General features: G+C 47.4%; 1 protein-coding gene across 1 annotated transcript in view; it reads left to right on the plus strand.

Annotated features, from left to right (window-relative positions):
• The first annotated feature begins 10,797 nt into the window (after window positions 1-10,797).
• The window catches only part of LOC142817339 (uncharacterized), a 103,886-nt gene continuing 102,506 nt past the window's right edge, over window positions 10,798-12,177 (plus strand). Inside the window, exon 1 of the mRNA XM_075894374.1 lies at window positions 10,798-10,897. The gene's annotated coding sequence lies outside the window, so the exon portion shown is untranslated. The remainder of the gene's footprint in view (window positions 10,898-12,177) is intronic.

Below are 12,177 nucleotides of genomic sequence, written 5' to 3' on the forward strand. Positions count from 1 at the left end.
TATCGGGTTAAACTCTTGAAGGCGGAGCTTGGGGATTCCCTAATTTTTTAAGCGAACACATCAAGCTCGACACATGGTGAAACTGGCAGTGCACAAAGCATGCGGAAGGAGAAAGCGAGAAAATAAAGATGCACTTACCTCTGGGAAAGTCCGCCAGTTTCTAGATTTAAGGAAGCCGCACAGCCGCGGCAAACGGGGATGGCTGTGAATGTAATGAGCAAAGTGGGTTCAAGCGTAAAACTGGTGCAGCTGATAAATGTAAAATAAATATAATATCAAATTGATGTACGAATGCTCTTAGTAGTGGTACATGGGAAAACTTGAATATCACGCGCACAAAGAAATGAATTCAATGGCGAAGAAAGTAAAGAAAGAGTGACGTGCTCACTTCATGGTTTAGTCGGTATACACCAGAAGAAAACCGCACGGGAGTGGCAAACGGCGATGGCAGTTAATCTAACAACGGAGATGAGGTTGGACAGCGGATAGGTGCCACGGCATGACGTAATAGAGGTATGGTGCGAAACAATGCCAGAATCGGCTTGTTGATAGTAACACAAGGCGCAACTAGCAGCTCATAAAAAATAACAAAAGGAAACAGGCAGGAATAAATCAGAGCATTGGCAGCCCTTGCCACCCGTCACGCTTAAGCAGTTTCCTTGAGTTTAAGCGCTGAAAGACTATACCATGAAGTGAGCCCGTTCTTCTGCCTTAACATTATTCCTACCCGACTTTTTTTTCGCACAATAGGTTTATCCAAACATCACAACAAACACGCGCACTCCGACACCATTTCAAGCTCTACATGTTAGTCGTAAGCTCTTGAATGTGTGTGAATAGCGACTTAGAATTCACAACTCACAAAATTACCACCATTACAAAGGCTTAAGTAGCCATTCTGGCTATATCTGAGAGACATTGCCTTTTCTGTGGGTGTATCGGACTTGGAAGTCGGAAAAGACATGTTTTAGCGGCGCAAGGTGATTCATATCTTTTCTCGCTTTGTTATGGGGCTCTCTATACCTCGTGAAAACTGTCGGTGGCAGCACAGACAACGGCTATAGACGGGGGTGAAGCTTCTGCACAAATCTTATGGCACCAAGTATTCTTTTGGTGGGAGATATTAATTTTGGTTTCTAAACTGCATTCAATATGCTCGTTTTCTCACGAATGTCCGCAGCCTATAATGCCATTTGGGAAATACTGTTTCAAAAGGTAGTTTCTTCATCGCTTTATTCGAAGGCCAGCGTAAGCCTTGATCTACTTATAGATGGAGGACAAATACCCAAGATAAATGTTGAGCTCTTCGGCAAGTCAGAATATATAGCACATGGTTGTCATTGGTTTAAGTACTCGAACCAAGGGGACACCATTCAGTATTGTCTACATTTATTGAGAATCGGTAGAATGAGGGCCCAGAGAAATCAATTGTATTCAAGCAGTCGGTTTCATTTTTCAGAGTAAAAATGACACGAACAATCAGTATCTTAGCACTCGAAAATGTTACTCTAAGACTACGGGCCATTTTTTTTAAATTTCAGAGCCTACTGGGTTGAAATTGGTATTCTTCGAAATTCAGAGGCACAATAACCTTTTGGAGACAATCCCACCATTTTGTTAGGAGACGTGGAGGTATGGAAAGTCTGCAAATTCTTGGCCATGACTGGCAAGGAGCGGTCGTCTGCCGTTTGCAGTTTTAGCCGATGAAACGCGCTCCTTTTCGCCGCATTCAAAAATCATCTTTTCCTTTTTTTTCATAGAGAAAACAACGCCGTAAGTCACATAATAGACAAGAATTCGCCTATTGCCGAGGTGAGTGATATTATAATCGTTAATCGCCCTCATAGCCAAGCTCAAAAAACACCCACCGTAGACGCCGACAGCCATGGCGTATGCAGCTGTCAGCGTTGTTGTATCAGCAAAAGCAGGCCATCAAAATACGAATATAGTTTATGACATGCATCAGCAAATTCGTGTACCGTTTTGAATGCCAGTGTAGCGCCTCAATGCGCCACTCGTCAAGAAAGAAGAAGTTGGCATTGGGGCCGCGTGGCGGGTGAAGCGCGATAAAAAAAACAGTTCGAAAAGTGAACGCTGTCAGGGCTGGATCTTTCCCATGTTAGCTCCGACAGTTAATGGTGACCCGATAAAGAACACACAGCCCCGATCATCCCGCATGGATCCCGCCAGCTCTGCACCAATCCTACCAGTCCTGACGCCCAAGAAGACGCCAGACCTAGCGGTGCATCAGTCGCTGCGATTCAACATGTCAACCTGCCACCATTTTGACCCAACAGCCCATGCACATGGTTTCTGCAGGTCGAGGCGCACTTCCGTCTACGGCAAATCACCAGCCAACAGACCAGGCACTGGCATCTGGTATCCTGCTCACCTCCGGACGTAACCGATGACTTAGCTGATATTTTAGCGTCGCCGCACCCGAGCCATCCCTACGGCACGTTGGAGGCAGCTATCATTTCCCGCAAGTCTGAGTCCGAACACAGCAGACTCCAACAGCTCATCACGGTTACAGAGGTCGGTGACTGTCGCCCATCACAGCTCCTGCGACGCATGCGCCAGCTCCTTAGCAGCCCCTCTACCCCTCAAGAGGAGAAGCTGTTGCGTGAGTTGTTCCTCCAGCGCTTACCGCAGAGCATGGTCCCGGTCCTCGTAGCTGCAGGAGATGTCCCAGTAGACAAACTCGGTGAAATAGCTGACCGAGTGGTGGACTACTCGCGGGCACATAGCCTCAACGCCGTTACCACACCGCCACCGGCCACCGCTGCAGACCCGGCACTCACGAGCATCGAGAACCGTTTGGACGCCCTTGTCAGGCGCCTCGATGACTTTGTACCTGCGCATCGTCGACCGTCATCCAGGTTCCTGATACACAGTCGCTCGTCGACGCCCCCACGTTCTCCGGAACTTCGGCCACCCGACGCGCCGCGGGACGTTTCATCCTCAACCGTGTGCTGGTACCACCGCCGATTCAGTGCCTCTGCTCGCAAGTGCACTCGCCCGTGCTCCTAATCGGGAAATGCGACGACCGGCCACTGACGGCGACAAGTGGTAGTGGTCGAAAGTTATGCCGCCTTTTCTATGTTTCTGATAAGATCACTGGCACTTGCTTCCTAATCGACACAGGAGCCCAGGTTATCGTCATTCCGCCCTCGTGTACAGATCGCCGTCGCAACGAACAGACCTGCCCACTCCAAGCGATCAACAATTCCTCCATGCGCACATACGGCCAATGCTCCCTTACACTTGACCTTGAACTACACTGTACGTTCCGCTAGATTTTCATCCTCGCTGACGTCTCGCAAGCTGTTCTTGGAGCTGACTTCCTCAGTTTTTTCAACGTTGCTGTGGACATGCATGCTCATCGCCTCATTGATCTCAACACCCGCCTCTCCATCAACGGTGTACTCTGTACTTCCTCGCCAAAGGGACTGCGAGCTCTCACACCTGCTTCGCCGCATGCAAAAATACTCGACGACTTTCCCAGCATCATGAAGCCGCACACCAGAGACTCACCAGTGAAACATTCCATCACTCACCACATTGTGACCACTGGACCTCCCGTTTTTACACGACCCCGTCCACTATCTGGTGAATGCCTCGCCATCGCCCGCCGTGAGTTTGAGCACATGCTTGAACTCGGCATTGTGCGGCCTTCCTCCAGCAACTGGGCGTCGCCACTTAACATTGTGCTGAAGAAAGATCCCGGCGATTGGAGACCATGTGGGGATTACCGCGCTCTCAAGGCCCACACCTTACCAGACCGCTATCCACTTCCTCACATACAGGATTTCACATGGAATTTGGCTGGTGCACAATCTTCTATAAGATTGACTTAGTGAAGGCCTACCATCAGATTCCTGTAGAATCCGCCGACATTTCGAAGACGGCCATCACCACCCCATTCGGTCTGTTTGAATATGTGAAGATGCCTTTTGGATTGCGCAACTCTGCACAGACCTTTCAGCACACTATCAACGAGGTCACGCGAGGTCTCGATTTCGTATTTGCCTACCTTGATGACCTGCTTGTAGCAAGCTCATCCGGCCCTGAGCATGAAGCCCACCTGCGCACCCTGTTCCACCACCTGGATGATTACGACCTCGTAATTAATCCCAATGAGTGCCTCTTCGGCGTCGCTACAATAGAGTTCCTAGGCCACCTTGTCACTCCAAAGGGTATCCAACCACTCACCAGCAAAGTGAAGGCTATTCAAGACTTTCCACCCCCGACTTCACTGAAGAGACTCCGAGAATTTCTGGGCCTACTAAACTTCCATCGCCGCTTTCTTCCAAAGTGCGCCACATTCCTAGAGCCCTTGACCGAACTATTGGCTAAAAAGAAAGACCCGGCTGCGCCACTGGAGTGGCTCAAGGACGCCGAATCTGCCTTCGGCACTGCCAAGAAGGCTCTGGCAGACGCTACCATGCTCATACATACCGTCCCTGATGCCCCAATTCGTCTCATCACCGATGCATCAAGCGTGGCAGTTGGTGCCGTTCTCGAGCAGCACGTATCCGGTTGGCAGCTCCTTGGGTTTTTCTCGAAAAAACTGAAGCCACCAGAGACAAAAAACAGTACATTTGCCCGAGAACTCCTCGCGGTATACCTCGACATCAAACATTTTCGTCATTTATTGGAGGGCAGGGACTTTTCCGTCGTTACAGACCACATGTCCCTCACGTTTGCCTTCACAGCAATTATACTGCGCGGGAGATCCGTCAACTCTGCTTTATTTTCGAGTTCACTGTGAATCTCAGACACGTACATGGGCCGGAAAATGCTGCTGCTGATGTACTATCCAACATCGATGCCTTGTCGACCCAACCACCACTAGACATGGAAGCGCTAGCAGCTGCCCAAAGCAACGATCCTGAGCTGCATCGTCTTCAATCTTCATCCACGTCTCTATCGTTCACGGAGTGCCCGCTTCCATTTCCTACCTCATTAATAACGTGCGAAACGTCTACTGGTGTCCCTCAACCCTTCGTGCCTTCAGCTTTTCGCCATGCAATTTTTGATCAATTGCACAGCATGAGCCATCCTGGTATTCGTGCGACCCAGAAGCTAGTCACATCTCGTTTGCTTTGGCCAAGCCTCAATGCTGATGTCCGACGCTGGGCGCGAACCTGCCTTGAGTGCCAGCGCGTTAAAGTTCACCGTCACACTGTCACGGCAACATCCCCGTTTCGGCCTCCAGGCGCAAGGTTTTCTCACGTCCGTCTCGACATCGTTGGTCCTCTTCCGTCATCGCAAGGAGCCTGTTACCTGCTGACATGTGTGGACCACTTCACCAGGTAGCCGGAAGCGTTTCCCATTTCCGACATTATAGCACCAACAGTTGCCAAGGCTTTCACAAACGGCTGGGTGTCTCGCTTTGGATGCCCTTCTGTCGTCATCACTGATCGCGGTCGTCAGTTTCAATAGGCCCTTTTCACCGCACTTGCCTTTATCCTGGGCACTCAACAGATCCACACAAGTGCCTACCATCCTTCCGCCAATGGCATGGTTGAACGGCTTCATCGACAACTGAAAGCTGCCCTCACTGCTCACCAGCCGAGGGAACGTTGGCTCGACCACTTCCCCTTCGTACTTCAGGGCATCCGATCAGCATTGAAAGTGGATCTCGGCTGCTCATCAGCCGAACTAGTCTATGGCGTTTCCCTGCGTCTTCCAGGGGAATTCTTCGAGCCATCATCGCCACCTTCCACTCACGATGCCTCCGCGTACATTCGAGAGCTGCCATCATTGTTCATTGGAGCACGAAAACATGAAATCAACACGGAAAAATCTGAAAAATCGAAAAAGCAAAGTGCGAAGCCTTTATGGGGTAAGCTTTTTTACTCATCAGCCGAACTAGTCTATGGTGTTTCCCTGCGTCTTCCAGGAAAATTCTTCAAGCCATCATCACCACCTTCCACTCATGATGCCTCCGCGTACATTCGAGAGCTGCGCACCACGTTTCTGGACCTTGCTCCTGTGATTCCTGCCGACCGACAACCCCCGTCTGTCTTCGTCAGTCAGGATCTGCATAACTGCAGTGACGTCTTCGTTCGGCGTGACCAAATACGGCCACCACTAACACCAGCCTATGATGACCCATTCCGCGTACTCCATCGTACACCTAAGACGTTCACGCTGGACATCAATGGCCGTGAAGACGTCGTGGCTGCTGATCGACTGAAACCTGCGTATATCGCCGCTCTCGCGGCCGCGGGGTTTCAATCTAAAGTCTGGATGCCAACATCCAAGCATGTCCACTGGGCGACTCCTTTGGTGATTCTTACGGCTCTCGCTCTACGGGGGGACGGGGGGGCGGCCTGCAGCGCCTCAATGCGCCACTCGTCAAGGAAGAAGTTGGCATTTGGGCCGCGCGGCGGGTGCAGCGCGATAATAACAAAACAGGTCAAAACCTGAACGCTGTTAGGACTGGATCTTTCCCGTGTTAGCTCCGACACCAGTTTTGCTCTCAAGCAACCGCTCTTGCGGAAGACTGGCAGGTCACGGTGGCTATCGTGAAAAGAAACCCGCGTGTTGTGGTGGTATACCTTGATCATACCATCATTTTCTGTGGTTTCATGCGAAAAAATTAACTAAATACTTAAAAACACACCACATTCTGTGTTTCTACCCGGTAGATTATTACAGATAATCTTAGAAACACACGTCTATGGTAGCTTACAAGCGTCGTTGTGCACCTGTTTACAGTGACGCCATCATTGTTCATTGGAGCACGAAAACATGAAATCAACACCGAAAAATCTCAAAAATCGAAAGAGCAAAAAGTGCGAAGCCTTTATGGGGTAAGCTTTTTTACTAACAGCAAACAAGCTCCATGTTACATGTTATAAATGTTTTCTTGCTTATCATTTCTTTTTATTCTGCGTAGTCAAAGTCAAAGGCTCACGCTTGTGGGCTACATGTTCAAGCGTAGCAAAAAAGTGCATCAGCGTTGTTTTAAGGAGACTGCTTAAACCTAAGTAGACTGTCTTTGTGTAAACGGCTGGATGGAGGGCGTGACCACGAAGTGGTAACAGGATGTAGTACGGGGAGACGTAACTGTGGTCAGCGAGGCCGCGCCATGGTTTCAGCTTTATTGGGATAAGAGTGAAGTGTGAGAAGAAAGCTCTAGCGGCTGGCGTCTGCAGTAAAATCAGGAGCCTGGTTTAGTCCTGCTCGTGGCCGATGCAGCACGAGCCACACGACTCACTTCCTACTTTTCACGGCCACCTCAAGGCGAAAAAGAATAAGTGAGCCTCCATCTAGAGCAATGCCGCAAGGGCAGAACCACAGTAGTTCTTCAAAACGAGAAAAACTTTACTTGCAAGGGTTCCGGACAGCGTCGTTGTGCCGATGGGTAGGGTCCCGAGTAACGGGCTCCACTGGCTTCTGCCACCTGCCTGAGATGACCAGGAGCGCAAGCTGTGCCCCTGGGTTAAAGCTGGCGAGCTGTGCTTTCCACTGCTCGAGAGTAAAAGGTAGCTTGTACTGACCTCAAGTGGAATCTATATTTGGTGGTCGATTTAGGCATCCCCCCAAAATGTTGTAGAGCGATGGCGAGCTGCCACACTACGAACAAACGTGCCTATACAGCGTTTGAGAAAAAATTGCTGAATCTTTGCATGTTGGGAAAGACCCTCGTTTGAAGTCTATTCGAAGGTGAATGCCGTCGTCCTCATCTGATGATTTGTGTGTGGGGCATGGGGGGGGGGGGTCGAGTATTTTTGTCTCGTGCCACACGTTTTAGTAAAATCTCGCGAGTGGTCACTTTGAAAAGGTTGGTATCCTCCTCGTTAGTTTCCTCGTGGAGTATTTTGAAGGATTGAAAGAGTAGTCGAGGCTCTGCTCGGTTCGTGAGCCCTGAAGCAAGAGCACTGGCACTCTCGATTTCCTCCGAACTTGCGTGTCCTGGACAACAGATCAGCCTGCATTTGTTTGTCAATCCTTCACTTAAGAACTTACCTTTTTTATCGGAGGCAGCCTTCTTAAAAGAAACAGAACGATTCATAAGAGTCTGAACAGATAATTGTCTTTTGTTCTTCCCTCTGTTCTTGCGCTTTGATCACAAGGGCAATGCCAAAGCATTCGACCTTGGTGATTTAAGACGTGTACAGCGACGCACATGGCAGCATACTGTTCTCGCTGTAAAGTGCTGTGGCACGTGACCATGTAAAACTATACCTGAAAGCATCTACATGCAAAAACATTTGATTTGTTTTGTATGTTTTTCGGAGCCATCACACTTTTACCTCTCTGTGCATTTTGTTTGTTTCTAAAATCATGCTCTTGGGCAGACGAGAGGACAAGATATTGCTGTTAACAAGATTAACGGGATCTAGAATTTCTACATGTTCTGGGGGTATGGCGAGAAGCCTACTCTAGCCAGTATCTTTCTCCCCGCTTTCGTCTGACTTATACGATTTCTCTGCTTATTTGCTACCACTGTCTGAAGCTCAGGACATGTGTTATATATATTGAGTTCCAATAGCTGGTGTGCTTACCGGTAGCCCTAAAGCCACTGTGTAGTTACTCCTGCTCATAGAGTCAATGGCTTGTTTTTAAATTGTTTAGCGCCTTGAAAGATAGACTGCACGTTAATTACCTTACTCATTACGTTCGCTCGTACTAACCTTATTATCTCTGCTTCCTTCATCCCTTTTTGTGGTATGTTTTCTCTGGATCATTCCCGCAATCTGTTTCGCAGCTCGTTTTATTCTATAGCCACCGATTGTCTATTCAAATCAAAACTTAAGTTTTGTTTTCAGCCTTGCCCAATACAGTGCATTGTAAGCACTACATAGGAGGCTCGAAAAAAAAGGACCTGTGCCTGCGCAGATTTTTTAGGCTCTGATCCCTCGTACAGCAGTCATAACAGGACGAAACATATCAGTATAAAAATACTATTGCTGAAAATGTCGATATGAAAAAGAACCGCAAATAGGAAAAAAAGTGAAAAGTAATAGATAAAGAAAACTTGTACGTTAAGAACAGTGCATATAAAGGAACATGAGTCGCTCCTACACATATACATAAAGAAGGTCTTCTAAGGTTTTGTTAGTAATGTTAATAACGTTAGAACATTTCTTGGTCTAGTTCATTTAGTGTGGATTCGAGTGAATATCCATGTTTTTTACTCCTAATTAGTACACGAGGAAAAAACGTGATATAGAGGGCAATACCAAAAAGGATAGAAAGCTTCAATTGCTCAAAGATTTGCTATTGCTGATACAAGGGGAAAACCGTGGTTGATACCTCTTTTTAGGAACCGGTGTAGCACGAAAGTGAACAAGTACTCGCACGGGCAGTTGACCATTGACTGCGCATTGTTTCGCCACAAGGGCGAAATCATTAATGCTGGAGTAACAAACTGCAATTTCACGCAAAGAACGGCAAGCAGCCCTAGATTTGCATTGCACACCTCAAGCACAAAGCATTAACAAAATGAGCGTACACTGCACGAGCGCAGACATACAACTGTCCCAATTCTTACTTGGTGTGCGAGATGCTTGCTGGCTCAATAATCCCGCCCTTATGGCCGCCCCCGTTACCAAAAAATTTTGCAATTGGCGCCTCAGTGCAGTCGACAGCTACTCAAGTGCTCCTTGACTTTTAAGGAACTGGTGTATAGGCCTGCATTTCATACTTAGTGGGTAGTAAGTCTTATCTGCAATGGCTTATCCTATCGCAATGGCCATTTTTGACAGGCCGTGGCTGCAAGTGAAACCATATTTGGAATATATTCCTAATTGTTGATTGATATGTGGGGTTTACCGTCCCAAAACCACCATATGATTATGAGAGACGCCGTAGTGAAAGGCTCCGAAAATTTCGCCCACCTGCAATTCTGTAACGTGCACCGAAATCTGAGCACACGGGCCTACAACATTTGCGCCTCCATCGGAAATGCAGCCACCACAGCCAGGATTCGAACCCGTGACCTGTGGGTCAGCAGCCAAGTACCTTAGCCACTAGACCACCGTGACGGGGCATTCCTAATTGTCGTGAAAGCTGATGTAGAGGTGAATACGTGGAGAAAGTATAAGGGAATATCAAAACGGTTTTTTAATCAACGCCAGAAGTTTCCTTCGAATGCTCTTTTCTTGAAGTGAACGCGATTATAGCGTTCGGCAGTTTAAGAAGAAGCATGTTGAGAAAGTGATGCGAAATTTTCACAGCTATGTCGTAAGTCCTTTGGGAGATGAAGGCCTGAAAACTCGGAAAAAAAGCATTTTAGCTCAAATTTCATAATATTTATTTAAAACGTCTACACTATGCAGAGAACCAAAATATAATTGAACGTAAGCGCAAGTACGCTTATATTTACCTAAACAAGTTTGACGTACGTATCTTGAATCATTTTGTGTAATTCATTGCCGAATTTGAAAAAGAAACGGCAAAGCAGGTAAGCGTGGCACTCCACCTCTTATTAATTATCTATTGACTGTGCTTGACCAAAAATTTTTATAGCGAAACCAATTGCGAATTTCTTCTTTACACTCATGCGGCAACAACATATAAAATATTAAATGAATTTAAGAGTAAGACCAGCGATGCTCTTTGTCCGAAGTAAAAAAACTCAAAAGCAGAGGTCCAAGGTCTTTCGAAAGAAACTACCAGAAGGCTTAGACAAAAGAACAATGGGAAATACATAAAAAGATAGATGTCTTTTTATATCATAGTACCTATAGTACCTATATATTCCAAAGCGCAGAATATTTATGCAGTTCACTATTTCGCCGTCTTCTTGAACTAACAGTTGTAAAATACTGCAAACATGAACGCCATTGCTGTTGGCGTGCTTGCTGCATTTTCTTTTTTTGTGCTACCGCACATCATAGTGTGTTCATTTCTGAAAGTTACCCTTGATGATCTTCTTTTGGTAAGCACTCTTAACTTACCTTGTGGTGGTACCTATTTTAACTGCATGCTTAGTTTTTAACTACCGTTCGTCGTGACATTGCAATTATAACGTTGTGGCTCTTGATAGTGTGGCAGTACTCCTGATTTTATATGGGGTGTTAAACGTCTGAAAACGACCATACGATTATGAGAAACACCGTAGTGTAGGGCTCCAGAAATTTCGACCACTTGAGGCTCCTCATCGTGCACCCAAATCTGAGCATATACAGGCCAACAGCAATTTCGCCTTCTTCGAAAATGTAGCCGCCGAAGCCGGGATTTGATTTTGCGAGTCAGCAGCCAAGTACCTACGCCACTAGACCACCGCAGTGGGGCTGGCAATACTCCTGGTCTTCACTGTTACAGAATCCATGGTGTGCTGTTTCTACTTTTTCAGCTAATACATTCGTCTAATTTGTCACTCAAAATTAGACTGATGCAATGTCGAAGCTTTTATTATCTTCCAGCATTCCCACCCGCATTGGTACATTACGATGCGTGACTTCGTTATAAGCTGCCTTTTTTTCAATAGACGTTGCGATTTTGTCTTTAGGCACCAACCGTTGTGTTATCTCAATTGCATAGGCTCACGACAAAGTTAAAATGTAGAGGCTTCAAAGACCATACGCTACAGCAGCACTGACAGGTCAACGCACGTCACCATATAGTACGATGGTATCTGCATGTGCAGGGCGCAGAACCACGATATTACAAGAGATGCCGAAGTGGAGGACTTCGGAAACATGGATCGCCTGGGATTACTTAACGTCGACCTAAACCTAAGAACATGAACCTTTCGTATCACGCCTCAAACTGCGGCCGCCATGGCCGAGATTCGATGTCACGACCTCTAGGTCGGCAGCTGAGCGCCGTAGACCCATCGCAGCTCGTGTGCCTTAGAAGCAAAAAATCAGTCACTGTGTCACTCCGCCACACGGTGGTGGTATGCTCTTTCGAGGACACCGTTGGCGTATACATACGTAATCACACGCACGTTGGCCCACCAAAAGATGCTTAAATGAATAATTATGGAAGCATAGCTGCACAGGGACAAAGGCAATTGATTGATTGATATGTGGGGTTTAACGCCCCAAAACCACTATATAATTATGAGAGACGCCGTAGTGGAGGGCTCCGGAAATTTAGACCACCTGGGGTTCTTTAACGTGCACCCAAATCTGAGCACACGGGCCTACAACATTTCCGCCTCCATCGGAAATGCAGCCGCCGCAGCCGGGATTCGAACCCGCGCCCTGCGGG

This window comes from Rhipicephalus microplus, chromosome 5, assembly GCF_043290135.1.
Source record: "Rhipicephalus microplus isolate Deutch F79 chromosome 5, USDA_Rmic, whole genome shotgun sequence".
Lineage (NCBI taxonomy): Eukaryota > Metazoa > Arthropoda > Arachnida > Ixodida > Ixodidae > Rhipicephalus > Rhipicephalus microplus.